The sequence below is a fragment of the Ursus americanus genome, chromosome 23 (genome assembly GCF_024610735.1).
Source record: "Ursus americanus isolate L20-20 chromosome 23, mUrsAme1.1.p, whole genome shotgun sequence".
NCBI lineage: Eukaryota > Metazoa > Chordata > Mammalia > Carnivora > Ursidae > Ursus > Ursus americanus.
This window is the reverse complement of record NC_142149.1, coordinates 41885272-41902086: the sequence shown is the minus strand read 5'-3', so window position 1 is coordinate 41902086 and position 16815 is coordinate 41885272. Positions and strand designations below refer to the sequence as shown.

Below are 16815 nucleotides of genomic sequence, written 5' to 3'. Positions count from 1 at the left end.
AGTCCCCAAAACCACACACCAGTGAGACTATTTTTGGAGCAATTCCCTCTAGACCACATCAGCATTATATAGGGCAGACTTTTTACCTCACAGTATGAGATAGCAGCAGTTATAAAACGTTGCCTGTAAATTAATGGTTCTAAAAACTGTAGCTTTTCTTTTGATGTATGGCATATAAGACCATGCTTTTTCTAAGACTGGCTACTTTTAATTATTGGAGTATAAGGAATGGGGATTGTGCGTGGTTTTTCTGTCTTCTGATATTATAATAAGGTATCCTTTGTCTATTTTTTAATTATTTTGAAAGTGTAGAGTCTGAAAACAACTATGCTTGTGAGCCATTTCTCTTGATCCCTGTTGAATAGATTCCCAGAAGTGGGATTGGAGCTTAGAAGGTAAACGCATCTGTATTTTTGATAGGTTTTGACATCAGGCTTGTGCCCTTTTGTGCTTCCACCACTAATGAATGAGTGGCTGTTTCTCCTCAGCCTCACCATCAGTGTATATTACCTTCTGGATTTTTGCTCATTTGATGGGTCAGGAACATTATATTCTTGATCTATACCTGACTATAATATCTTCTGTTATATATGTGGATCTAGCATTGGAAGAATTTCTGAGTGAACTCCTCTTGAAATGTTAGTGCAACTCATAAGTCAGTGATATCCTCCTCTGTTCCAACCAAGCACGGTGGCAGCCAAATTTGTACTGGTAGTCCAACTTGGATTGAAGTACCCTACTTCCATAGCCATAAGTGATTGGACCAGGGAATGATCCTTAACCTAAACAAAGCCATTCAGATTCTCTCCACTAGGAATTGGGAATTAGGACTGGGAAATGGTCGGCTGTCCTCTGAGAGGGGCTGGACCTGTAAATGTAAACTTAAGAATTGTTGGGTGGCCAGATTCCTCCAGGTGAACTGAGGATGCAGGAAAAGTCAGTACCTAGAGACAGATGAAACAAAGTAGAGAGAAGAGTCTTGATGTTTTTCCAAGTCCCTGTTCTAATCTCTTTCAGAAGTCAGACCATATTCTTGCCCTTAGACTCCATACATTTCATTTTCAGCTACATTAATTCAGGTTGGCTTCTGTTTCTTGTAATTAAAGGATACTAACTAATATAATTTGTTTAAAATGGAACACTTTGTTGTCATATTTATTGACATAATTTTTGAAATGAAGGATATAGTAGATATTTCACTTGCTCATTAATATCATCTAGGCAAATTTAGAAATGTATTGTGTAAGAGATATATTAGGCTTGAATTCATGCTAATGAATCATAAATCATTATTCAACTGGCTTAGAGACCAAAAGGAAATTTTAAAGCAGAGAAAGAGAGCTTTTCTAAATATTTAGTTTCTTTGGTGGCTGAAACCTTTTAATTGTCATTATTTTTGATGGATCAATGAATACAGTTTTTATGTGTTACCTTGGAATGCAGAAAAGTGTAATGGTTAAGAACTCACATTTTGCCTCATCAAAACACAAATGGCATTTTTCACAGGACTAGAACAAAGAATCCTGAAATTTGTACAGAATAGCAAAAGACCTCAAATAACCAAAACAACCTTGAGAAAGTAGAACAAAGCTGGAGATATCACGCTCCCTGATTTCAAGCTATACTCAAAGACTGTAGTTAGCAAAATAGCATGGTACTGGCATAAACACAGACACATTGATCAATGGAATAGAACAGAGAGCCCAGAAATAAACCTATGCGTATATGGTCAATTAATCTATGACAAAGGAGGCAAGAACATACAATGAGGAAAAGACAGTCTCTTCAATAAATGGTGTTGGAAAACTAGACAGTTACATGCAAAAGAATGAAACTGGATCACTATCTTATACCATACACAAAAAACAAATTCAAAATGGATTAAAGATTTGAGTGTAAGACCTGAAACCATAAAACTTCTAGAAGAAGACATAGCCAGTAAACCCTTTGACATTTGTCTTAATAATATTTTTTTGACCATTCTTCTGAGGCAAGGGCAACAAAAGCTAAAACAAACAAATGTGATTACATCAAACTAAAAGGATTTTGCACAGCAAAGGAAACCATCAACAAAACAAAAATGCAACCTACTGAATGGGAGAAGTATTTGCAAATCATACATCTAATTGGGGTTAATATCCAAACTATATAAAGAACTTACACAACTTAATATTTAAAAAAAAACACAAGACAACCTGATTTAAAAAATGGGCAGAAGCTTGAACAGAAATTTTTCCAGAGTTAAGATGGCGGAGGAGTAGGGGACCCCTTTTTCAGCCGGTCCCCTGAGTCGAGTTGGATAGGTACCAGACCAGCCTGAACATCCACGGAATCAGCCTGAGATGCAGGAAGATGCATCTGGATCTCTACAAATGAACATCTCCAGCGCTGAGTATTGAGGTACGAAGTGGGGAGCCGTGAACCCGTGCACAGATATCGGAAGATAAACTGAAGGGGGAGGGAGCTGCCGCGTTCGGGCGCCGGGAAGCGGTAGCCACCTGCACGGGGAGCGGGCGGGCTCGTGGTCCGGCACCCGTGAGAGAGCAGACTGAGACCGTGAGCCGGGGAACGTGCGCCACCAGACTGAAACGGAATCCCGGTGCGCTCACTGGAACCAGAATGAGACCGGGAGCTCCGGGAGCGTGCGGGGCAGCTGGCGGCTGGCGGCTTAGAAACACAAAGGACAGAGACGCGCCGGCCCTGGAAGTGAGGGCTGGGACGCCGGGTGTGGGGCGCACATCCCGGGACGCTGCAGGGTTGAGCAGCACCAACAGTAACGGAGTTAAAGTGGCCAGAACATCAGTGGAGAACGGTCCGCAATCCCTCTGTTCTGAGACAGAGGCTGAGATTCAGCCACTGCTGCTCTGACTCAGAAGAGGCACAGCAAACCGCCAGGGAAAGCTGCCAGAGAACAAAAGCTTGGAAATACCGGCTCACAGCGTGCCTGTCCCCATCCCCCCTCGCAGGGGACACGGAGACTCTACCCAAACAGGGTTGCCTGAGTATCGGTGCGCCAGGCCCCTCCCCCAGAAGGTAGGCTGAAAAATCAAGAAGCCCTCATCCCTAAGATCCCTATAAAACAAGGGCGCATGGCCTGGGTCCCGGTCAATAATTTGGGCTCTGGACAACCCCGCAACCTCTCCTCATCAGAATGATGAGAAGGAGAAATCCCCCCCAGCAAAGAAAAGACAATGAGTCTGTGGCCTCTGCCACAGAACTAATGGATATGGATATAACCAAATTATCAGAAATGGAATTCAGAGTAACAATGGTCAAGATGATGTATAGACTTGAAAAAAGTATTAACGAAAATGTTAATGAGAATATAGAATCTCTAAGGGTGGAAATGAGAGCGAATCTGGCAGAAATTAAAAATTCTATGAGCCAAATGCAGTCAAAACTAGAGGCTCTGATGGCCAGGGTGCATGAGGCAGAAGAACATATCAGCAAATTGGAGGATGGGTTAGTAGAAGAGAAAGCTAAAATAGAATCTGGACTTAAAAAAATCCATGCACAAGAATGTAGGTTACGGGAGATTACTGACTCAATGAAACATTCCAATGTCAGAATCATCGGCATCCCCGAGGGGGTGGAGAAAAACAGAGATCTAGAAGAGATATTTGAACAAATTGTAGCTGAAAACTTCTCTAATCTAGCAAGGGAAACAAACATTCATGTCCAAGAGGCAGAGAGGACCCCTCCCAAGCTCAACCATGACAAACCTATGCCACGTCACGTCATAGTGCATTCGCAAATATTAGATCCAAGGATACAGTATTGAAAGTGGCCAGGGCAAAGAAATTTCTCACGTACCAAGGTAAAGGTATCAGAATTATGTCAGACCTGTCTACACAGACCTGAAATGAGAGAAAGGGTTGGGGGGGGGCATTTTTAAAGCTATTTCAGAGAAAAACATGCAGCCAAGGATCCTTTATCCAGCAAGGCTGTCATTCAGAATTGATGGAGAGATAAAGACCTTCCAGAATCGCCAGTCATTGACCAATTTCGTAACCACGAAACCAGCCCTACAGGAGATATTAAGGGGGTTCTATAAAGGTAAAAAGGCCCCAAGAGTGATACAGAACAGAAAGTCACAATCGATAGAAACAAAGACTTTACTGGCAACATGGCATCATTAAAATCATATCTCTCAATATTCAGTCTCAATGTAAATGGCCTAAAAGCTCCCATAAAGTGCCACAGGGTTGCAGATTGGATAAAAAGACATGACCCATCCATTTGCTGTCTACAAGAGACTCATTTTGAACCTAAAGATACATTCAGACTGAAAGTAAAGGGATGGAATACCATCTTTCACACCAATGGACCTCAAAAGAAAGCTGGGGTAGCAATTCTCATATCAGACAGATTGGATTTTAAACTAAAGACTATAGTTAGAGACACAGAAGGGCACTATATTATTCTTAAAGGTTGTATCCAACAAGCGGATATGACAATTATAAATATATATGCCCCCAACAGGGGAGCAGCAAGATGCACAAGCCAACTCTTAACCAGAATAAAGAGACATATAGATAAAAATACATCAATAGTAGGGGACCTCAACACTCCACAATCAGAAATAGACAGAACACCCATGCAAAAAATCGACAAAGAAACAAGGGCTTTGAATGCCATACTCGACGAGTTGGACCTCATAGATATGTACAGACACTACACCCCCGAACCAAAGAACACTCATTCTATTCTAATGCCCGTGGAACATTCTCAAGAATAGACCATGTTCTGGGACACAAAACAGGTTTCAACCGATACCAAAAGACTGAAATTATTCCCTGCATTCTCAGACCACAATGCTTTGAAATTGGAACTCAACCACAAGGAAAAATTTGGAAGAAACTCAAACACTTGGAGACTAAGAACCATCCTGCTCAGGAATGATTCGATAAACCAGGAAATCAAAGATCAATTTAAACAATTTATGGAGACCAACGAGAATGAAAACACAATGGTCCAAAACCTATGGGATACTGCAAAGGCAGTCCTAAGGGGGAAATACATAGCCATCTAAGCCTCACTCAAAAGAATAGAAAAATCTAAAATGCAGTTTTTATATTCTCACCTCAAGAAGCTGGAACAGCAACAGAGGGACAGGCCTAATACACGCACGAGGAAGCAGTTGACCAAGATTAGAGCAGAAATGAATGAATTAGAAACCAGGAGTACAGTAGAGCAGATCAACAGAACTAGAAGCTGGTTCTTTGAGAGAATCCATAAAATTGACAGACCACTGGCAAGACTTAACCAAAAGAATAGAGAAAGGACCCAAATTAATAAAATTATGAATGAAAAAGGAGAGGTCACAACCAACACCAATGAAATTGGAAGGATTATTAGAAACTTTTATCAACAGCTTTATGCCAATAAATTAACAAATCTGGAAGAGATGGAGGCCTCCTGGAGACCTATAAACTACCAAGACTGAAACAGGAAGAAATTGATTTTTTAAACAGGCCAAATAATTATGAAGACATTGAGTCAGTGATAAACAACCTTCCAAAAAACAAAACTCCAGGCCTGGATGGTTTTCCTGGGGAATTCTACCAAGCATTCAAAGAAGAAATAATAGCTATTCTCCTAAAGCTATTAAAAAAAATAGAAACAGAAGGAAAGCCACCAAACTCATTCTATGAGGCCAATATTACCTTGATCCCCAAACCAGGCAAAGACCCCATCAAAAAAGGAGAATTACAGACTTATTTCCCTAATGAATATGGATGCCAAGATCCTCAACAAGATCCTGGCTAATAGAATCTAACAGTACATTAAAAGGATTATCCATCATGACCAAGTGGGATTCATCCCTGGGATGCAAAGGTGGTTCAACATTCGCAAATCTATCAGTGTCTTAGATTTTATCCAGAAAGAAAAATTCAAAAATCATATGATTCTCTCAATAGATGCAGTAAAAGCATTTGACAAAATACAGCATCCTTTCCTGATTAAAACCCTTCAGAGTGTAGGGATAGAGGGTACATTCCTCAGTCTCATAAAAACCATCTATGAAAAGCCTACAGCAAATACCATTCTCAATAGGGAAAAGCTGGAAGCCTTTTCCATAAGATCAGGAACATGACAATGATGCCCACTCTTGCCACTATTATTCAACATAGTACTAGAAGTCCTTGCAACAGCAATCAGACAACAAAAAGGGATAAAAGGTATCCAAATCAGCAAAGAAGAAGTCGAAATGTCTCTCCTCACAGATGACAAGATACTCTATATGGAAAACCCAAAAGAATCCACTCCCAAACTATTAGAAGTTATAGAGCAATTCAGTAACGTGGCGGGATACAAAATCAATGCTCAGAAATGCATTTCTATACATGAATAATGAGACTGAAGAAAGAGAAATTAGGGAATCCATCCCATTTACAATAGCACCAAAAACCATACGTTACCTTGGAATTAACTTAACCAGAGACGTAAAGGACCTATATTCTAGAAACTATAAATCCCTCTTGAAAGACATTGAGGAAGACACAAAAAGATGGAAAAATATTTCATGCTCATGGATCGGAAGAATTAACATAGTTAAAATGTCCATGCTACCCAGAGCAATCTACACTTTCAATGCTATCCCGATCAAAATACCGAGGACATTTTTCAAAGAACTGGAACAAATAGTCCTTAAATTTGTATGGAACCAGAAAAGGCCCCGAATCTCCAAGGAACTGTTGAAAAGGAAAAACAAAGCTGGGGGCATCACAATGCCGGATTTCGAGCTGTACTACAAAGCTGTGATCACAAAGACAGCATGGTACTGGCACAAAAACAGACACATAGACCAATGGAACAGAATAGAGAACCCAGAAGTGGACCCTCGGCTTTGGGCAACTAATATTTGATAAAGCAGGAAAAAACATCCAGTGGAAAAAAGACAGTCTCTTCAATAAATGGTGCTGGGAAAATTGGACAGCTACATCAAAAGAATGAAACTTGACCACTCTCTCACACCATACACAAAGATAAACTCCAAATGGATGAAAGACCTCGATGTGAGACAGGAATCCATCAAAATCCTAGAGGAGAACATAGGCAGCACCCTCTATGACATTGGCCAAAGCAACCTTTTTCATGACACATCTCCAAAGGCAAGAGAAAGAAAAGATAAAATGAACTTGTGGGACTTCATCAAGATAAAAAGCTTCTGCACAGCCAAGGAAACTGTCAAAAAAACTAAGAGGCAGCCCACGGAATTGGAGAATATATTTGCAAATGATGCTACAGATAAAAGACTGGTATCCAAGATCTACAAAGAACTTCTCAAACTCAATACGTGAGAAACAAATAAACAAATCAAAAAATGGGCAGAAGATATGAACAGACACTTTTCCAATGAAGACATACAAATGGCTAACAGACACATGAAAAAAATGTTCAAAATCATTAGCCATCAGGGAAATTCAAATCAAAACCACACTGAGATACCACCTTACGCCAGTTAGAATGGCAAAAATAGACAAGGCAAGAAACAACAATTGTTGGAGAGGATGTGGAGAAAGGGGATCCCTCCTACATTGTTGGTGGGAATGCAAGTTGGTACAGCCACTCTGGAAAACAGTGTGGAGGTCCCTTAAAAAGTTAAAAATTGAGCTACCCTATGACCCAGCAATTGCACTACTGGGTATTTACCCCAAAGATACAGACGTAGTGAAGAGAAGGGCCATATGCACCCCAATGTTCATAGCAGCATTGTCCACAAGTCTAAATTGTGGAAGGAACCGAGATGCCCTTCAACAGATGACTGGATTAAAAAGTTGTGGTCCATATATACAATGGAATATTACTCAGGTATCAGAAAGAACGAGTTCTCAACATTTGCTGCAACATGGATGGCACTGGAGGAGATAATGCTAAGTGAAATAAGTCAAGCAGAGCAAGACAATTATATGATTTCTCTCATGTATGGAACATAAGAACTAGGATGATCGGTAGGGGAAGAAAAGGATAAAGAAAGGGGGGGTAATCAGAAGGGGGAATGAAGCATGAGAGACTATGGACTGTGAGAAACAAACTGAGGGTTTCAGAGGGGAGGGGGTGGGGGAATGGGATAGACTGGTGGTGGGTAGTAAGGAGGGCACGTATTGCATGGTGTACTGGGTGTTATACGCAACTAATGAATCATCGAACTTTACATCAGAAACCAGGGATGTACGGTATGGCGACTAACATAATATAATAAAAAAAAAACATTAAAAAAAAAAGAAATTTTTCCAAAGAAGGCATACTGATGGCATGGCCAACACACACATGAAAAGATAACTTAAGATCAGTAATCATCAGGGAAATGCACATTAAAACCACAATAAGATATCACATCACCCCAGTCAGACTGGCTATTATCAAAAAGCAAAAAACAAGTGTTGGTGAGGATTGGAGAAAAGGGAGCTCTTGTGCACTGTTGGTGGAAATGTCAATTGCTGTAGCCACTGTGGAAGACAGTATGGACATTCCTCAAAAATTTAAAAATAGAACTACCATTAATCCAGCAATTCTACTTCTGGGTATTTATCTAAAGAAAATGAAAAAACCAATTTGAAGAGATATATGCTCATTGTAGCATTATTCACAATAGCAGTCTTTAGCTTTCAGTTCTGTCAGGGTCTGCTTTCACTGCAGAAAGCCACCATGCTTTGGTCATATCTTTCATAGGGCAGCCTGAATTCAGGAACTAAATGAGAGAGAAATATAGAGACCTGGACATCAACCTGATGTAAGGCACACTGATAGGCAATACTTGTTTCAGAGCTCTCTTTTGGGTTGGATGAGGCTTTATCAGGCCTGTATTGCCGCTGACTTCTCCTGCCTAATTCTGTTACACTTCTCTCCCTTCACAGCTATTGATCCCTAATTATTTTTTTAAAGTATTATTTATTTATTTGAAAGAGAGAGAGAGGACAAGCAGGGGGAGCGGCAGGCAGAGGGAGAGGGAGAAGGGCTTGATCCCAGGACCCTGGAATCATGACCTGAGCCGAAGGCAGACACTTAACTGACTGAGCCACCCAGGCACCCTTATTGACCCCTAATTAATAACCTGCACACCAGCATTTGTCTCAGCATCTGCTTCCAGAGATTGCAACCTGACAGAAGCCATCATGGAGAAAGTGATCTTTGAGCCAAGAAGGAGAAGCGGGAGTAAACCACGTGGAAATATGGGGGGGAGTATTGTCCCGGAAAAGTGCTAAGGCCCTGAGGTGAGAACATGCCTTGAGTTTTCCAGGAATGGCAAGGCAGTTAATGTGGTTGGAGCAGAATGAGTGAGGTGTACAGAGAGAGGTGAGGACAGAAGGGTCACCAGACAGACCATGTCGAGCCGTGAGGCCATGTTAAGGACTTTGGTTTTTACTTTAAGTAAGATGGGAAGCCACTGGAGGGCTTTGAGTAGAAGACTGGCTTAATATACCTTTCTTTCTTTCTTTTTTTTTAACTTTATTTTCTTTAGTGATCTCCACACCCAAAGTGGGGCTCAAACTCATGACCCTGAGATCAAGAGGCTCTTCCCAATGAGCCAGCTGGGTGCCCCTATCTTTCATTTTAAAAGGCAAGGGTGAAAGCAAGGGCATCAGTCAGGAAGCTAATGATATAAGGCAGTTGTGAGCTGGTGATGGCTTAGCACAGAGCACAGGCACTGAGAAGATACCAGATTCTAAACATTTCTGGAAGGTGGAGACAAAAACAAAACATAACAAAACAAACAAAAAACCCAACTCTCACATTTTAGAGCCTATCTGAGTTCAAATTCCAGTTCCCATATTTACTGGCTGAGTAATCTTGGCTGAGTCACTGAGCTTTCCAGTTTCTTCTTTTGTGAAATGTGTATCACAGTAGCTATCTCAGCGGGTCATGAGAGGATCCTGGTATGTACAGAGTATAGGTATTTCATGTAAGTCCTCTGTAGCCATTGCTCTTGCTTCCTTTTGAGCTAGGTAAGAAATTGGCCAAGAAAGTTTTCCCTTTAGAATGAAAGTCCTTTTGGCTGACATACCTATTTAGAAGGAAAAACCCAATGAGATCAGTGATTCTCAAAATGTGGTCCCTTGACCACATCACCTGAGAGCTTGTTGGAAGCTCTGAGAGCATCACTTGAGAGCTTGTTAGAAATGTAAATCTGGTATAATCATATGGGTACATATATCCCTTTGAATTAGTATTCTTGTATTCTTTGGGTAAATACCCAGTAGAGTAGTGCAATTGCTGGATAAGGTAGTTCTATTTTTAAACTTTTGAGGAACCTCCAAACTGGCTGCACCAGTTTGCATTCCCACCAATAGTGCACAAGTATTCCTTTTATAGAAGCATTATTTACAATAGCCAAGATATGGAAGCAACCTAAGTGCCCATCAAAAGAAGATGTGAGGTATATATATATAAATAAAATGGAATAGTATTCAGCCATAAAAAATGAAATCTTGCCATTTACAATGATGTGGATGGAGCTAGAATACAAGGCTAAGTGAAATAAACCAGAGAAAGACAAATACCATATGATTTCACTCATATGTGGAATTTAGGAAACAAAACAAACAAGCAAAGGGAAAAAAAATAAGAGAGAGAAACAGAACAAGAAACAGACTCTTAATTATAGAGAACAAACTGATGATTACCAGAGGGGATGTGGGGGGGTGGTTGTAATAGGTGATTGGGATTAAAGAGGGCACTTGTTGTGATGAGAACAGGGTAATGTATGGAAGTGTTGAATTACTATACTGTATACCTGAAACTAATATCACACTGCATGTTAACTAACTGGAAATAAAATAAAAACTTTTTTTTTTTTAGAGAGAGAGAGGAGGCCGGGAGGGGCAGAGGGAGAGGGAGAGAGAAAATCTCAAGCAGGTTCCACACCCAGCATGGAGCCTGATGTGGGGCTCAGTCTCACAACCCTGAGATCATGACCTGAACCGAAATCAAGAGTCGAATGCTTAATGGATTGAGCCACCCTGGGGCCCCAAAATAAAAACAAACAAAAAAAAAAAAAGGAAAGAAAAAAAGAAAGAACACAGTCTTTTGGGTGGCTAGTAAAGCAAAGTGTGTATAAAGAAATAAACATTTTTTTCTTCAAAAAAAAAAAAAAAAGAAAGAAAAGAAATGTAAGTTTGGGGGCCCTACTCCAGACCTACTGAATCAGAAACTCTGGAGTGGGACCCAGAATCTGTGTTTTTAAAAGCCCTCTGGAAGCAGAATACACTTCCAGCTCTTAACCAGGCTCCTTCCAGTCACAAGCATGCAGAGTCAAAACAGAAAAAATATGAGTAGATGTCACATGAGCAGACCAGTTGCCCCAGGATTCTTGGGGAAGGGAAATCGTCTTTCTTTTTCCCTCTTAAAAAATAGACCCCAACACGTTTCCACTGTTACTCTTTCCTTCTATCCCAACACTCCGAACTCTTGTGGCATTAGCCAGTGGGGGCATGTGGTTGTGGAAACCATGTATGGAAATTCAAGTGGGCCCCAGCCAAGGGAACAGACAGACTTGGGTCTTTTTCCTCCAACATTTACACATGGTAACTTGAAATAAAAAGTCCACTCTGGAGTCACTAAATAAATGAATAAATAAGCCCTCCGGGTTATTCTTATGTTCCCTAAAGGTTGAGAACCATTGAAATAGATGACGTGGGGCAACTGTTCTTAATTATTCCAGAATGCTAAGATCCTGTTGTTCAATCCTTCATTATAAATTAAGCTTTTGGGAATTGACCTCAAGGCCATTGAGTTCTCTGGTTGTGTAATCCTATTAAACTGAGGATTAGTTTAACTGTTTCTCCAAGAGACTCTTTTGATTTTTAAAAATCAGAATAATTTGCTTAACAAATGAATTGAACAAAGGCTTTATTCAATATCCAATAATAATAAAAATGACAGACTGAAACACACGATTTTTCCCCTACTGGTGAAAGGTAGCTTAGGTGATGTTATGGTTTAGCTTGTGTCCTCACAAAGTTCATATGTTGAAGGCCTAACCCCCAGTACCTCAGAATGTGACTGTATTTTGGGATAAGATCTTTGTTTTTTATTTTTTAAAGATTTTATTCATTTTAGAGAGAGAAAGAGAGCGAGCAAGAGAGCTTGCATGAGCAGGGGGCAGCGGTAGAGGCAGAGGGAGAAACAGACTCCCCTGCTGAGCAGGGAGCCTGACTTGGGGCTCAATCCCAGGACCAAGAGTCGAGATCATGACTTGAGCTGAAGGCAGACGCTTAACTGACTGAGCCACCCAGGTGCCCCTGAGATAGGATCTTTAAAGAGGTAATTAAATTAAAATGAAGTCATTAGGTGGGTCATTAGCAAAAATGACCAGTGTCCTAATAAGAAGGGGAAATTTGGACACAGACATGTACAGAGGAAAGACCCTGTGAAGGCACAGGGAAAAGATGACCATCTATAAGCCAAGGAGAGAGGCCCTCAGAAGAAACCAACCCTGCTGATACCTTGTATTATACACGTATTGGGCTTCTAGTCTCCAGAACTGTGAGAAGTTAAGTTCCTGATGTTTAAGTCACCCAGGACTTCGTCATGGTAGCCCTAGCAAACTGACAATAAGGACTTGCTGATCGTAAACTCCTTTATGTATTTCTTACAGTTGAAGACCACCTGCGAAGACACACAACTTGGAGGATAGTTTACCACAGACCGTCCCATTTTCCTGGTTTAAAATTCCCTCATTTTGCCCCAAGGTTTCCTCAGGCAGTTTTCACAGCATATTGCTGCTCCCACCTATACCTCCACTGAAGCCATCATTCTTCCTTCTTCTATCCTTCCCTGCCATAACTCAAAGTACATGAAAAACAAAATAAGCAGAACAAAACAGCAAAAATTACAAAATTCAAATTACAAATAACAGAATAGAGAGTCACTCAGATACATACCATTTTGGGGGAAATGCACAGCTAGGTTGAGCAGAATACATTACAGCAAAGACACAATCTTTGAGTAATTTGACGAAGCCTCTCCATTTAAAATTTAAACTTTGAGCCACGTCAGTTTGAAGGCCTCAGACTGTGTGACTGGTATAAAACAACTGAGCATGAGGAAGTAACTATCTCAAAGCAGACCACTGGGGAGCAAGAAGGGACTAAGTCCCAGAGAAGAGAACTCAGATAGGGACACGGCCCTTATTTACCCCCTCATCAGTTCCTTAGTGTCACAGAATCCAAAGTTAATATCTGAATCCCAGTGAATAGTATTTCTAGTTTTTGCACATAATTACTCTTTTTTTTTTTTTTGACAGAGAGAGAGCGCGTGCACGCTGCAGAGGAAGAGGGAGAAGCAGACTCCTGGCTGGGCAGGAAGCCTGATGTGGGACTCGATCCCAGGAGCCTGGGATGATGACCTGAGCCAAAGGCAGACACTTAATCAACTGAGCCACCCAGGAGTCCCCTGCATGTAATTATTCTTGATCCCATTATTAAGTCACGTGCAGACCTCAGAGCACTTAAAGCCCAGGCCTGCTGAAGGATGCTCCTGGGAAACTGACCCTCATTTTACCCAGTCCCACAGTAAACGAGAAGGTGTTAGATTGTTTTCACTTGCCCCTGATGAGCAGGTAGATGTGTGGCCTGAGTCTTCACCGTGATCAGGTGGGGGATAAGATCAAACCAAAGCAAACTCCTCCATGAGGGTGCCAACTGCCTCAGGTTGCCTGGGACATCCCTAGTTTTAGCAGTGAGAGTCCCATGTTCTAAGAAACCCCTCAGGTCTGGGCAAACCAGGATGGTTTGAAAATCTAAACCACTGATCCATGCCGGTGGTCTAATTCCTGTGGAGAACTTTGGGGAACCTCTGTTTGGAAGCATGCTGTATTGTATCCTGCTTTGTATAGCAGACCATCTCTGTAAATACCAAAATCCTTTGCCATAAAAGAAACTTTATGGCCCCTAACCGTGTGTGAGGCATCTTTCCATTACCATCCCATTGGACAACCACACATGGGACAAACGGTACAGAGTTCTTATTCTATGGTATGCATTCATCCATTCTCAATCCGCTTATTGTATTTATAGAATCACATGATAAAGAATATATGTCTGTTACAGATAACTGGGAATGATGATGAAAACAAATGACAATTTGAACCAGGATTCTGGTGCCTATAGAGTGAGTAGAACTGATAAGCAGGTCACACTCCCCTAGAGAATAGTCCTTTAAAAGACTTCACTCTTGTTTGAGAAAGTTATACCTTGTTATTACTTTGAAGGCAAGAGTTTGGGAAACTAACTTTGAAATTACACCAGGGGAGGAATATAACCCAGGCCAGAGCCAGTTTATATTATCAATAGAAACAGAAGTATGTCAATCTCTGGAGGCCCCAGATGTAGGGGAAAAGGATCTGCAGTGATGAGAGATCAGCCGCCCTCAGTTCTTCACTCTGGAGTCTTTGGAAGTTCTCCTCTACCTGAGGCCATCTTTACCCTTCACTCCATGAACTCTTACCATACTAAAAGTGTATGTAGTTATCACTAATGGTTTAGAGATAAGAAAACTCCTTTCCCTGATAGTGCATGGTGATGCCTTCTTCAGATAGCATTTTCCCCACAGAAATAGTCACTCTTATTAAGAATTCCAGGCACATTCAAACCACAGACCCCAGGGATGCCTGGGTGGCTCAGTTGTTTAAGTTTCTAACTCTTGATCTCAACTCAGGTTTTGATCTCAGGATTGTGAGTTCAGGCCCTGCATTGGACTCCACGATGGGTGTGGAGCTTACTTTAAAAAATAATAAAAAAATAAAATAAACCACAGACCCCCATCACTGTATAAAATATTTCTATTTGGAAAATGGGTTCCAAGTTCCAAACAATCTACAGAAAAAAAAAATTTTTTTTTGAGACAGGCATACAGCCATTTGTGGGACTGTCATTTAAAAAATTATGGGCATTTTAACAACTCCAGGTAACTTTTGCTTTGAGATGTACTAAGAAAAATTTAGACATGCTTATCTCTCAGACATCTCTGGAAGCAAATTATTAGAAAATTCTTTATGAAAACAAATGGAATTTGTAGAACTCAAAGAGTCTAGAAAATTAAAAAAGAACCTAAAAAAGTTAACTAAGTTCTCTATAACCACAGTGATGGTGGTTTTCTTCTGTTGATAAACAAATCAACTAATCAGTGAAATGAAAGGGTAGATCCTCTGTAAGGTCGAAATCTGGAAACTTCGGGAAGGATGCACCTATCAGCACCTGCTTACTTCTGGCCTGAACACAATAATGGGAAGCCAGTGAAATCTAAGAGTTAAGACTTTAGTTCCTTTTCAAACTTGCATATGGTATCTACTTAGACAACTCAACACCAGTGTTAAAATGACACAAATGCTAAGTTTTGTCTCCTGGAATGAGTTGTCTTTTGGAAACCAGAGTGCTCTTAGAATTTAAAACAAGCTTGACCCTCTCCCAAAACATATTTCTTTTCTGTCTAAATATTCAACTTACAAAACAAAAATCCCAAATAAACCAGTACGTTCTACATCTTAAATTGTTCTGGTCACTATATAAATGTTTAAAGGTTCCTCTCAAAGTAAGGAGCTACAGGAATGGCAGGTGGAAGAAATTTAAACCTCATGACCACCAGATGAGCTTCCTACATGAAGCCTGCCCCACTGAAGTCTCATTTTTCTTTTACTATGCCTCCCCTGGCAGTGATGAATATAAATAATAATAATGTTTTGTGCCTGTCTGTTGCTTTGTAATTGTCTTGTTGTGGTGTGTGTCCTTAACTTGCTTATATTTTGACGCTTCTATTCCCTGGATTCTACTCTGGTTCCATCCAGCATGTGTATGCCTGCATGCTCGTACACACACACACACACACACACACACACACACGCACACACGCACACACACACACACGCCTGCATATACTCACAGGTACACTCCCATACAACAATGCATTATTTGGTCCTTGAGGGTAAGAAATACAACTTCTAATTTTGACATCTCTCCTACCAGAGAGTAAACGAATATTCAGTATTCAGTATATACTTAGTAACTAAGACACTAGACATAGTCTCCTAAAATATATTATAAAGAATATAAAATATTCTTCTAAAAATAGTTATTTTGGGTCTTCATTTACTAGAATAAAACAGATGAAAAGTGAGAGAAGTTATACTCCACAAAAAGATTGTCACCTGTTCATTTATCCATCAGAAAACAGACACCTAGGAAAATGATATGCAAATGGAAGCATCTGTGATCATTCATTCATTCTCTCCGTTTGTCTTTATCTCTATATTAATTATTACTCAATGATTCCATTTTCTCCAAACACGCTCCATCCTGAATGTTAATTACATTGCTCATTACAAATGATCACAGGGGTAATTTCATGACACAGCATCTCCATTGGATGGCACATGTGTGTAATATCTTGCTTTTAAGCCCAACATTTATAATTTTATTTTCTTCTAGTTTCATTAAATGAGTGCTGACAAAAGAGCCTTAAAGCAAATCTCTTTAAAAACAAGTGTTCCAAACACTACTTCTATGTCATATATTATGGTCAATGATTTGTTGATCAGATAATTAAATATTTTCAATAAATATTTCTATGTAAGAAATATTTTCTTGGTTTCTGTTGATGTAACAGCTCTTCTCTATAATGAAAATACCTGAATATGGGTTGTTTACATTTCAGGAAGAGATGTTGGGAAGTGTCAGGAATACTGATACTAAGAGCTCAAAGCACACATTAAAACAAAATTGTGTGTGTGTGTATATACACATACACAAAGGTATTATGTAGAATGCTAATGAGTTTGTATCAAGTATCATTGGATATACATGACCCTTACCCATT

The 16815-nt window shown here is 40.2% G+C and overlaps 1 protein-coding gene across 1 annotated transcript in view; it reads right to left on the bottom strand.

The window, feature by feature from the left end:
- The window catches only part of EFCAB5 (EF-hand calcium binding domain 5), a 167692-nt gene that overhangs the window by 66757 nt on the left and 84120 nt on the right, over nt 1-16815 (bottom strand). The window lies entirely within an intron of this gene.